Genomic DNA, 13,059 nt, shown 5'->3' on the forward strand with positions numbered 1-13,059 from the left:
GACAGCTGCTGGGGGGATATGTCATCTTTCTGAAGACTCTTGTTATCTTTCAAAGATAATCATAATCCTTAAAATCAGTCGTGAGTGTAACCGCCCTGTGCCTAGATGACAGTGTCTCCCCTTCTCCTCATTCCTCCGGTGAGCTTCTGATACACTCAAGAAGTAACTGCTGCCACTCCAGATGCAAAAGTTGCCACACTCGGTACTGGTGGCTGACGTCCAAGAATGTTCCAAACATGTACCCTTCTCATTCCCCCAGTGAGCTTCTGATACACTCAAGAAGTAACTGCTGCCACTCCCGATGCAAAAGTTGCCACACTCTGTACTGGTGGATCCTTTGACTGCAACTGACGTCCAAGAATGTTCCAAACATGTTCCAATGGATTCAAATCTGGACTCATAGCGGGCCAAGGCAAAGTGTCAATAGCATGTCCTTGCAGAACACTGGCCTTGCATGAGAACGTCCATAAACACAGGTACTGTAGCAAGTGCACGATTGTCAAATTGTGACACAACAAAGGATTGAGAATATCTTGTGTGGACTATCGCTGTTAAGATTGCCTCCACAGTTAGCATGTCCAGTTTACAGTCATGAGATATTGCTCCAGAGCCATTCTCCTGGACCTGTCAGAGGATAATCTGCATCGTAAAGACCACCTTACCATCGTCTTATCCTACCTCCAACAACAGGTCGAGCATATGCGCTCCCATATGTAAGCCGCTCTGGTTGAACTCACAACCATGCGGCGCCTTGGCTACCTTGCTCTGTCGGATTGCGACCCAGAATTCAAGTGGGACCTGCTACGTCAACCCTGGTCTTCCTCTGACTTTATTAATGGACAGGTCCCCAAGACTGGGGGACCCCCAAGGCCCCCATTTCCGAGTTTCAGCCTCCGCCCTGAGACAAGACTGCTCTCAAGGCCCTGGCTAGGGTATCACAGCCAGCCTCTTTTAAGCCGTCCCAGTCTGGCTTCTACAGCCATGACACAACAGTCTCCAGCCCCAGGGGCAGCGCTCCACCTCAACCTTTTGTAGGAAGGGGCAGAGGCAAAGGCAGGTCCTGGGGCTCCTACTAGTCACGCTGCTGTCACTTCAATGGTGGAAGCGGTGACCAGAAGGCCTTGAAGTGAATCCCACCCCCATCCATACAGCATCCCATGTCAGTGAGCTACAAGCATGTACGCTTTGAGCATGGAGTGCACAGAGCCGTTCATCTCGGGCTCTGCTGGGCCAAAAACAAGCTCCAAGGACAGCCAGATAGATCCGTTAGTAGTGGCCCGACAGGTCACCACTACTTAACGCCAGTGCAGAGCCGGCTTCTCGACCTGCCCTGGCTTAAGTGCCCTGGAGTAGAAGGTTCATGCCCTATCTGCATATGGCTCTCGACCTGCCCTGGCTTAAGTGCCCTGGAGTAGAAGGTTCATGCCCTATCTGCATACGGCTCTCCTCGACCTGCCCTGGCTTAAGTGCCCTGGAGTAGAAGGTTCATGCCCCATCTGCATATGGCTCTCGACCTGCCCTGGCTTAAGTGACGTGGACTAGAAGGTTCATGCCCCATCTGCATATGGCTCTCGACCTGCCCTGGCTTAAGTGACGTGGACTAGAAGGTTCATGCCCCATCTGCATATGGCTCTCGACCTGCCCTGGCTTAAGTGACGTTGACTAGAAGGTTCATGCCCCATCTGCATATGGCTCTCGACCTGCCCTGGCTTAAGTGCCGTGGACTAGAAGGTTCATGCCCCATCTGCATATGGCTCTCGACCTGCCCTGGCTTAAGTGACGTGGACTAGAAGGTTCATGCCCCAACTGCATACGGCTCTCGAACTGCCCTGGCTTAAGTGCCGTGGAATAGAAGGTTCATGCCCTCTCTGCATACGGCTCGGTACGTCAGTCTACAACTTTAACTAGAGTAAGGTTATCGTCCATGACTGCGTCGTACCTGGACACACCACATTCCTGACTCTCGGTTCCCATCTGTGGATTGGTCTACGGATTGGTCTACGGATTGGTCTACGTCTTGGTCTACGGATTGGGCTACGAGTGGTCTACGGATTGGTCTACGGATTGGTCTACGGATTGGTCATTTGCTGCCAACCACACAGTTGAAGATTGGCTGAGGTAACACAGTTCTGTGATGAAAGTTCACATCTGAAGGTATACCCTCCAACGATTCGGTCGAATAAAGATGCATTAAGGAGTAATGCAGGATAAGTATAAAGTCTAGTAAAATCCTAGATTTCTTTTGTATTTGTATACTTACCCTGCATTACTGCATCTACAGAGACCCACCCACTCTGATCTACCACCCCACGATGCCTTCCGATGTTCCGGACCTCAGAGTAATGTGAGGATCCGTGACGTCACTTCCCTTGGTCACGTGGGAGCTGCGTGACAGGGTTGGTCTCTCAGCTAGTTGGAACAACTTCTTCAAGCAAAGATCTTCACACAGCTCTTTTCTCTGTCAAGAACAAGCAGTAATGTGCATTATGAATAATGGAGGATCAGTATACAAATATAAAAAAAACATATCTAGGATTTTACTATTATGTTTGTTCTGTTTTAAAGGTTTCTATTTTGCTACAAAGGCCTCTCTAATCATGTATTCACATTTCAGGTCATTTGGGCTGACATGCGACAAAGCCAGGAATGCCAGGCGCTCTTCAGAAGGTAAAGTGAAATAAAGACTTTCAGTAAATTGTTTACTGAATATCAATAATACATGAAGGTGTAGCTCTATGGGAGTCGGGTAGGACAGGCCTACAGTACACAAGTGTAAACTATTACTGCTGCAGAATGTAAATTGTTTACTGAATATCAATAATACATGAAGGTGTAGCTCTATGGGCGCCATGATGTCACAGATGTAGTAATACTTGATATGATGTGTAAACTATTACTGCTGCAGAATGTAAGTCAGAAGGGCTAAGACGGATGACGCGTGGCACCATGATGACACAGATGTAGTAATACTTGATATGATGTGTAAACTATTGCTGCTGCAGAATGTAAGTCAGAAGGGCTAAGACGGATGACGCCTGGCGCCATGATGACACAGATGTAGTAATACTTGATATGATGTGTAAACTATTGCTGCTGCAGAATGTAAGTCAGAAGGGCTAAGACGGATGACGCCTGGCGCCATGATGACACAGATGTAGTAATACTTGATATGATGTGTAAACTATTGCTGCTGCAGAATGTAAGTCAGAAGGGCTAAGACGGATGACGCCTGGCGCCATGATGACACAGATGTAGTAATACTTGATATAATGTGTAAACTATTACTGCTGCAGAATGTAAGTCAGAAGGTCTAAGACGGATGACGCCTGGCGCCATGATGACACAGATGTAGTAATACTTGATATGATGTGTAAACTATTACTGCTGCAGAATGTAAGTCAGAAGGGCTAAGACGGATGATGCCTGGCACCATGATGACACAGATGTAGTAATACTTGATATGATGTGTAAACTATTACTGCTGCAGAATGTAAGTCAGAAGGGCTAAGACGGATGACGCCTGGCGCCATGATGACACAGATGTAGTACTACTTGATATGATGTGTAAACTATTGCTGCTGCAGAATGTAAGTCAGAAGGGCTAAGACGGATGACGCGTGGCACCATGATGACACAGATGTAGTACTACTTGATATGATGTGTAAACTATTACTGCTGCAGAATGTAAGTCAGAAGGGCTAAGACGGATGACGCGTGGCGCCATGATGACACAGATGTAGTAATACTTGATATGATGTGTAAACTATTACTGCTGCAGAATGTAAGTCAGAAGGGCTAAGACGGATGATGCCTGGCACCATGATGACACAGATGTAGTAATACTTGATATGATGTGTAAACTATTGCTGCTGCAGAATGTAAGTCAGAAGGGCTAAGACGGATGACGCGTGGCGCCATGATGACACAGATGTAGTACTACTTGATATGATGTGAAGAAACACAATGTGATTCAGATCTGGGTCTGCTAGTAGAATGAAGAGAATAATCATTTGATAAATACTTGGTAAAAGTAATACCCTTGGTACATTGAAAATCTTTAAGAATTCCATTCTCAGAAACCATGACCAGTCCTTGGAACTTATTATGTGCTATTATGTGTAATCATACAATTGGACTCACTCTTGCCAGCAAATTTTAAGAAATAACTTACTTTATTGAAATTAGTAAATCATTAAACTTTTACCAATTTAAATTAAGTAAGCTTTTCCCTGAAACTACAGGGCTGAGGAATATATAGAAAATATAGAAACACAATGGGTCTCAAAGCTGTTCATACCCGTACAGTAACAAAACAATTTCAATGTGATACCCTTAGCCCTCTGGCTGCCACCTAAAAATAGCCTGTGTACTATCGCTGTGCCAAGTTTTTTTGCGAGTGACGTTCTGGAAACTTCACACCTTCGTCTAAAAACGACGTAACTTAACAACCCACAATTTTCAAATTTCACACTATAACAGTACAACCATTTCCCTAACTGTCTATGTAAACATTGTAAAGCATTAACGTGATTACCAGTAGTTTATAGCTCGGCAAACGTATTGAATATGCGATTTTTTACAAAATGTCCATGGCGGCTGTTTTGTTGACATTGCGCACTGGATACTTTGTGCGTCTTGTCAGGTTGTAAATCTCCACCAATGTAAAAACCAAAAACATTTTGCGAAAGCCCGTTTGTTTCCCGATTACCGTGTTGAAAATAAAACATCTCCGTGGAAAATCGTCCGCAAAATCGTCGATTACGAATTTGTTCAAATATGTGTGACGCCATTTTGTCCGTAAATTAGTGAAATTGTAACGTTATCGCTTGCATATCATGTAGGAAAATGCATATTAATGAAAAAACTATTTATAAGTTAGGAATAAAATCTTATCCCTAAAATCTGTGGTTTATTACCTACATGCTGATATAAATTTTAATGTGTAACTTTAACTAAGAAATTAAAAATTACGTACTTTTAGAAAGAAGAGAACGAAACCGCATTTCAAAATAAAACTTATACGGGGTGTTGTGTTTTCTTCATTTGCAATAAATGATTTTTCTTTTTCGGCCATTATTCATTTTTTTAGTAAGAAAATCATACTATGTAATCTGCAAAGAACATGCCCTTATGCATGGCATATTTTTACTTATCTTGCACCGAAAGATATTCCTCACGGCTCATGTAAATCAGTTCACTGTAAATACTCCTACCAGACGATGGCGGACATGTCCATTTGCACGTCGACGAAATTTGCATACAGACGATTGAACGAGTTAGTCTCGTATCTTTATGAATCCTTAATAACGTTGTTTTATTTTCATTTTTAACTAATAACGATTATACAAACACAAAACAATAAAAAAAAATCACATGAAGCAAAAACAATACGAAAATGCCTTTTGTGTTGTCGACAGCTTTAGTTTTGAATATTTCAAAATGTCGTCGACCGTGTTCATCGGTGTTTGGGATTTTGGATTTACTATAACATCTTTGACAGCAACCGAGATAGTAAGTATATTTGAACATCATTCTGTAAGCATAGCTTAGTGTTCTAGTGATGGTCTGCAATCTGTCGTAATTTGGAGATGATAAACGCATTGATTCATCAAAGATTCTAACGTTGCAATCTGGTCATATTTTCCCGATTTCCATCTCCGTTCCCTGCTTACATCAGCGGCCACTGAGTGACCATCAAGCAGTATTAAAGACATGGATCCACTGATCACAAACCCAAAGGTACTGTATCAGCTAACATTTTTACATTCAGTTGGATGTATATGTGTTTTTTGTCATGAAATGTTCAAAGTATAATAAAAATTGATCTCGATAATTAATTTTTCTTTCGGGAACTTTAACGAATGATTTCCATGGCGATGTGGTAGACTAGCTGTTATGAATACCATTATCCGAAGTATATTTCAACAGACATTTAATACAAATCAAACTAGATCTATGTATAACTGGTAATGTTTGACAAATTTGAAAAAAGGTAATCTATGAAGAATTTGTAAAAAAAAGGCACAGGTTACCCGCCCGAAAAAAACGAACATCATTTCAGATTAGCGCAAGCCGTAACAAATATGTTCACGGCTTGCTGTCTTCTCTCACGTCCGCGCTTGCTCGTGGCATTTACCGCTAAAATTTATGGATTACATTATGTCAGTTGAGCGAACTTTATCAGAATACGTTACGGCAAAGACGTGGCACTTGTCCAATAGTCCTTGCCAAACTGACCAATAGTTAAGGTATAATATGGACAAGAAGAAATTTTCAATTTTTAAGGGTTTATCATAATAAGGACTAGAAGTAAAAAGTTTCTTTAGTTGTGTAGATGTATGTAAGTCATTGGTTATGATAACATTGGAGAATCGATTTATATATATCACTTAATAATTAAACAGTATGCTTACAAATGCATACATGAATAATCTGTGAACATTTTTGAATATTTTGTTAATATTCCAGAGGAACAACAACACTTTCATAAGCCACTTTCTTATGGCTGTAATTGGAAAGACTTAGAAAATTATTTCTTATTCCAAGGTCCTTACTGTTATACTTACTGTCCTTAATGTCCTTTATTTAATATTTTGAAAAGTATCATCAGAAACAAATCTTGTAACTCTTTAAATGAGATATATAAGACAAATGTACAAATCTCTCAATATATACATATTTATTTGACAGTATGTGAATAATATATAAACTATGTACAATAAAGTTTTAAAAAAGTGCCGCATCTTTGCTGGAACACTGCTGAAAGCGGCATTAATCATACTCACTCTATTTACATGAAGTACATAATTGTGAACAAAAGATCAATAATCCATATACAAGGAATCGCCACGAATTAACTAGAATATTGCAAATGTGGCGTTGAATCATACTCACGCACCAACATGTCCTTTAATATATACACAAATCCATTTTCTATTTTCAGTAAGTAATATATATATATCATTAATATAATTTAATCAATTTACAATGAATCGCTGTGATGTTGCTGCTATATTGCAAAAACAGCATGGAGTCATACTCTCACAGATGTATCCTGAAATATACACATAGAGTATTTACAGTAAGTACCAATATACAATATATACAATCTATTTACAAAGATTCGCTGCATTGTTGCTGGAATATTGCAGATGCAGTGGGAAGTCCTACTCATAAACAGATCCTTACATACACACAATAATTACATGTACAATAAATAGAGAACATAATATGAACATATGTACCTTAAACTGCCATATTTTTGCGGCAATATTGCTAAAAGAGGCATAAAACAAACTCACTTCTTTACAATAAGTACATAATCATATACAATAGACAATGATCTATTTACAATGAATCGCCATGATGTTGCTGTTATATTGCAAATACGGCGTTAGGTCATACTCTCTGACAAAAACATCCTTTAATATATATACACACATATGAAACATTTACAATAAGTACATATATACAATATATTTATCATCTATTTACAAAGATTCGCTGCGATGTTGCTGGAATATTGCGTACGTACTACTCACTCACTAGTTATTTACAATGAAGCACACAGATGGGGAAACTGCTTGAAGGGTTGATATGATGGAACATGAGTCATGCTCCATCATATGCCAGTACACACAGCCTTTCACTCTTCAATGTGATCAGCTGTGTGATACTGGCGGAAACAGTGTGCACAGAGGCCAACGTGGCAGTCGGGACACCAGGTCCTGACCTTTCCTGCGGAGCCATCGATGGCCCTCTGTCTCTTTCTGCAGAGAACACACTGTTTCCGCTTCCCTTCAGGCAGCACTTCTATGAAGTGACGTCCGGCCAGTCGTCGGGAAGGAGGCTGGGTCCTGGGTCTGCCAGTCCTCCTCTTCACCTCAGTGTTCCCGACGAGTGAGTGGAGAAGGGACATGTGGAAGTCCAGACGAGAGGTCGTTCTACCATGGGTGTTCAAGAATGTCTGATAGGCATTAACTGAAATGAGTATAAAACTATGAAGTGACGTCCAGTCAGTTGTCGGGAAGGAGGCTGGGTCCTGGGCCTGCCAGTCCTCCTCTTCACCTCAGTATTCCCGACGAGTGAGTGGAGAAGGGACATGTGGAAGTCCAGACGGGAGGTCGTTCTACCATGAGTGTTCAGGAATGTCTGATAGGCATTAACTGAAATGAAATGAGTATGAAACATTAAAATCAAACATTATGAAATAGCTGTTCAGAAGATAAGGTTCACGTTGATTAATCAGTACAATGAAAATACATTGGAAGTGGTACCAGATGCGAAATTATTCTGTTATTGTATTCAGTTCATGCCATTTGTTACATATTGGTTGATATTATCAGGATAATGACCGTATAGTTGGTAGTAATGACATAGGTCTAGAATTATAAGTTATTCCTAAATTCCTTGTTACCAAATTATTTTATTCTGAATTTCATATAAATAAAATAATTCTTACCTGATGCTGTGAGAAGAAAGTTGATTAAAACTTTCTTCCACAGCTTCACGGAGCAGACTTGGGGATCATAGACACCAATGAGTTGATCCCCAAGGTCAACTCCCCCCCCATTAGAGTGTTGTACAGTCTAACGACTGAGGGGAGAGTGACAGACCGGCCCCGTGAGTTAAGCCCATCCTTCATTCTGTAAATAAAATATTTCATATTAATTTTTTCAGAAACATGCACATAGAATCTCTATATTCTTTTCATCTTTATGAGAAATTGAAAGTAATTGACACTCATTAAAGCGAACATGTATGAAAGAAAATGGACACTTGGAGTAGGAATCATACTGACTTAACAGCATTATAAATTGGCATTAGTCCTATAAGGACTATTAGAAATGTGCCTTCTTTAACAAAGTTTAAGGGTTTTGCTCTATGTTATTAGTATGTGACTAGTGGACTGAAACTGTTAGTTTCTAACGCTGCTGAACAATGAACAGGATATTGAGCAGTATATTTAATATTTTGAATTTACCTTGGACTACCCATGGTAGAAAGGATTGTGAAGACCTTCCTGTCTGAAAAGAGCACTGCCAGCAGTGGACCCTGTCTTCTCACAATTGTCGAGCCCCTAGGTGGTCTTTTCCCAACGAAAGAGCTCAGCATTCCCTTCCTCCGGACGCGACAACTCCTGTGCAGAATGTCCCCCTGTCAAATAGAGCATGGCAGAGAGACGGACTGCTGAAGTAGTTGTCGCAGATGATGTGGTGGCCCTTGTCGAGATGCGGTTCCATCAAGTCCAGGACCACACTATGCCCAAGACCTTCCTTGGGGGGTGGTGCTGTAAGGTTCCGGCCCTTGTAGATACGAACTTGATGGGTGTAGCCAGTACCCGCCTCGGCAAGGATCCACAACTTCACCCCCCATCTGTGTGCTTTCTTGTTGGCCATGTACTGTACAAGGTGATGTCGCCCTTTGAAGCCAACCATCCTTTTATCAACGCAAACACTCTGGGCCAGCCTGAAAAAAGAAATTGTGTGATATGCATTACTTAGAAGTTGATGGATGACAAAATAGACACAATTTATGGATAACAACTTATTTATTTACTGTCAAGATGACGTTTTGGTATAGATCCTTATATCTTATTTTTTACTTAAGAAGTTTTCAATAAAAATGTACATGTAATAAATCCATAATTTTTAGTATATGTAATTTTCATATTGTCATTTACCGTGATTAATTCATTAGAACCTCACATCAGTGCAACATGAAATAAGTGCCATAATGAATGGTGTTCAAATAGTTTTCATATGATATATCAGAATGGAGAAAGTAAAAAGGTAACATACCCATGAGAGTTTGCGAATGATCCATTCACAAGATCAAGAACCGGCCTGATCTTGAGGGGGTCGTGATCTGGCTGCCCTCGGGGCACTGCAACAGAGTTGTCGTTGCAGTGGAGGAACCGCATGATGACTTGGAAGCGATTCCTCGGCATGATCCCCCCGAAGGAAGGTGTTGACGCCAGCCAATTCTTGTCCCCCTGATTCCAGTAGGAAGCGATGGTTGGCTTCCTGACGACACCCATGGCCAACAAGAGTCCCAGAAGAGTCCCCGCATTTCTTCCCGGTCAACGGGTCTCCACGCCCGAGCCCTGCTCTGCGGTGATAGAGTGCGGCCCTGCAGGTACTGCTCAGCATATCTGTTTGTCTCCCTGACCAGCAGGTCGAACAAATCAACACCTCCATCCCCTCCTCTGAGTTGCTGGTCGAAATAGCATATAGGAGGGGCATGGTAATCTGAAACATATATCATAATTTATGACCACATGAATTATTATAAATCATGCTGACATATATCATTGTATTTGATACATGTACATGTAATGATAATCTTAATATCATACAACTTATATCCACATTTATACCTAAACGAGACACCAAATATGAAACAATTCCTTACTTAGTTTTGGATGACAGGCATTGTCTATGTTGATTATGAATTCATGCACTTAATGATATTTGTATTTATCAATTCTTGTTACCTGGAGGGTTGACAGGGCCGCACTCCTCGACAAAGTCAATGCTGTTGCCAAGGTCAAAGCTGTCCGTGTCCAGCACGGGCAGCCAGGGGCCACGGACCATTGGTTTGGCCCCTGCCTCTTCTTGGTTATTTTCCTCGTGATCTGAAATTTGAAATAATGCTTCTTTTTAATAATGTCCTTTTCAATCACATATAAAAGTGCTAAGGGAAAGGATTCCTTGTTAAAAGATAGATATGTGTAGTGTGTCCATGCATTCAAATGACATAGGAGCATGGAAAAAGCATGTATGAATCATTCCACTTCACAGACCATATCCTGGACAGAGTAAAACTGTATTATCAAAATTCAAATATCATGAAATTTAGAAGCTTTTCAAATAATTTTGAATAATGACATGGTTGAAAATTAAAGCATAAGAATTCAGAGATTGCAGATAAATTAATGCAATCACAATAGTGAGGACATGGTTAGCTTTGTTTATTTGTTTGCCTCTTTAGCATTTTTTTATGTGATGCATAACACCGAAATCAAAATGAAGGGTTTGAACTAAAATACTTTACAAGACAGGGTAAAATTCCATTGTACTGTTAAAACAATGGGAAGATTTGGAAATTTGTCTACGGATAAGTGAGCTGGTATTAATTTCCATGTCATTGTCCTGATTATATATTTGCAAAACAGTCTAATAGTTAAGGTATCATAAGGACTAGTAGACATTTGCCAATTTTATAGGGTTTTGTTATACTCATCATTATAATATATGGACTAGTGCACTAAAATGTTAGTTTCTATCGCTGAATTTGCAAATTTTCATGGATGTTTCTTATCATAATTGGAACTAAGCAACTGCTGACTCATGTTTTATTAGTGATCAAGGGGAGATAATGTGATTTGTTTATGTCCTATAATATCTCCCTTGGATACATACTTTTTGCAAATTGCTTCATGGAAGTTTGTCATTTCTCCAATGTATTTTATGTTTGTTATCAATCTTAAATTTAAATAAAGATATAGATATATCACATATATATATACATATAGACCTATAGACATATATTTAGTTTATTGAAGGAAATGTTTCAGACCCTGTAGATCTAGTGAATATTTTACAACACAGTATCAATATTCATGTGGCAACTTTATTTTCGTCTAATATTTTGCTTGTAATTAATATGTATAACCTGTGACCTTTTTAGTTGAGTACAGATTAAACATGTTGAAAGACTTATTCTTCATTACTACAACATAAAGATAAGATTAGGATATATGTGCTCCACATGAATGTATTAATGAAAACTGAAGGGCTTCCTGGAGTAGTCACAGGGAAACAATTGTGTAATCATGATGCAAACATTTCCAGGGTGAGAACTAAAATCAAAAGCTTTACAATGATGCTAAATTTAAAAAAAAAATTGGCCATAGCTTCCGCGTCTCTGGGCTACCTGCCCGGTGAGGGAACATTTGTTCAGTGCACTGACCCCCCAACCCATTGGCGCAAGGACAACAGTCACTTGGTGCAATGCCACTCCCCTTTCCCCTTAGTAAGTTATAGTAAATGTTAATCTACATCATTTAGATATTTTTATAACATTTAACATTTAAAATTATGAAACATATTCATTTATTTTTAGAATTTCAAAATAAGTTAGACATTTTAGATTTTTTAGGAATGACTCATTATACTCATTTAAAAATATGGCTTCATGTCCCAAGTGTGATCTGGTGTGTCCTTCAAGATAAATTTAATTTTTAACAAAGACATTTTTCCATTAATATTACTGAGCTTTACCAAAAGCATGTGTAGGTCACATGTAGACATGTTAAAACTTCACTACCATGAGAGACTTTCTTTCAAATCAATTTCATGAAATACTAAACAAGGTAGTTTGCTGTTTCTACTATGACTATCATGGTATGGTAGATATTTTTAACATTTTAAACATCACAACTATCACGAGTAGATCTAGCCTACAATTTCGAAAAAATTGCTAAAAAAATAACAAATTCTTATTCCCGCCATTGCTTTGACACTGACAGTACACCTACTCAATTTAATGAAAATGAATTAATGTTACTTACCGCTTATCTCTTCCTGGGAGTCGGACTCGGAGTCGGAATGGAGAGAATCGACGGATATGTCCGACTCGACGTCCGACTCCCCCAAATCATCGTCGTCGCCAATTCCCACCGCAGACATTATTCCTTCTTGGTTGACAGCTTCGATCGCAATGTTATCGTCTGTCACATGGGGCTATTTTTATCCCTATGAATATTCATGCTCTCGGCGGGAGGCGAACGTTTTTTTTATATTTGATTTGTGTTCATCGCGCTGATTCGATAAACAAAGCACGAAGATAAAGATTAAAGCCCATAATGTATAAATATTTACATTGGATGTCATATTTAACACTGTTGGTGATTTCAACATCGAACTTTATTTTGTTTTACTCAGGCACCTGTAACCTCTGTGACGTGGCATGTCAAAGGTCGCGGGTCACGGTATTTCGTTCCAGACGAACAATCGGAAATTTGCCGCTCTTGCCAACCCCGTTATGGTGGATGAT

The 13,059-nt window shown here is 39.9% G+C and overlaps 1 pseudogene; it reads right to left on the reverse strand.

The window, feature by feature from the left end:
- Positions 1-7,645: 7,645 nt before the first annotated feature.
- LOC139448508 (piggyBac transposable element-derived protein 4-like) lies at positions 7,646-12,692 on the reverse strand (annotated as a pseudogene).
- Positions 12,693-13,059: the final 367 nt, after the last annotated feature.

The sequence above is a fragment of the Haliotis cracherodii genome, unplaced genomic scaffold, assembly GCF_022045235.1.
Source record: "Haliotis cracherodii isolate W230 unplaced genomic scaffold, xgHalCrac1.p SCAF_7, whole genome shotgun sequence".
Classification (NCBI taxonomy): Eukaryota; Metazoa; Mollusca; class Gastropoda; order Lepetellida; family Haliotidae; genus Haliotis; species Haliotis cracherodii.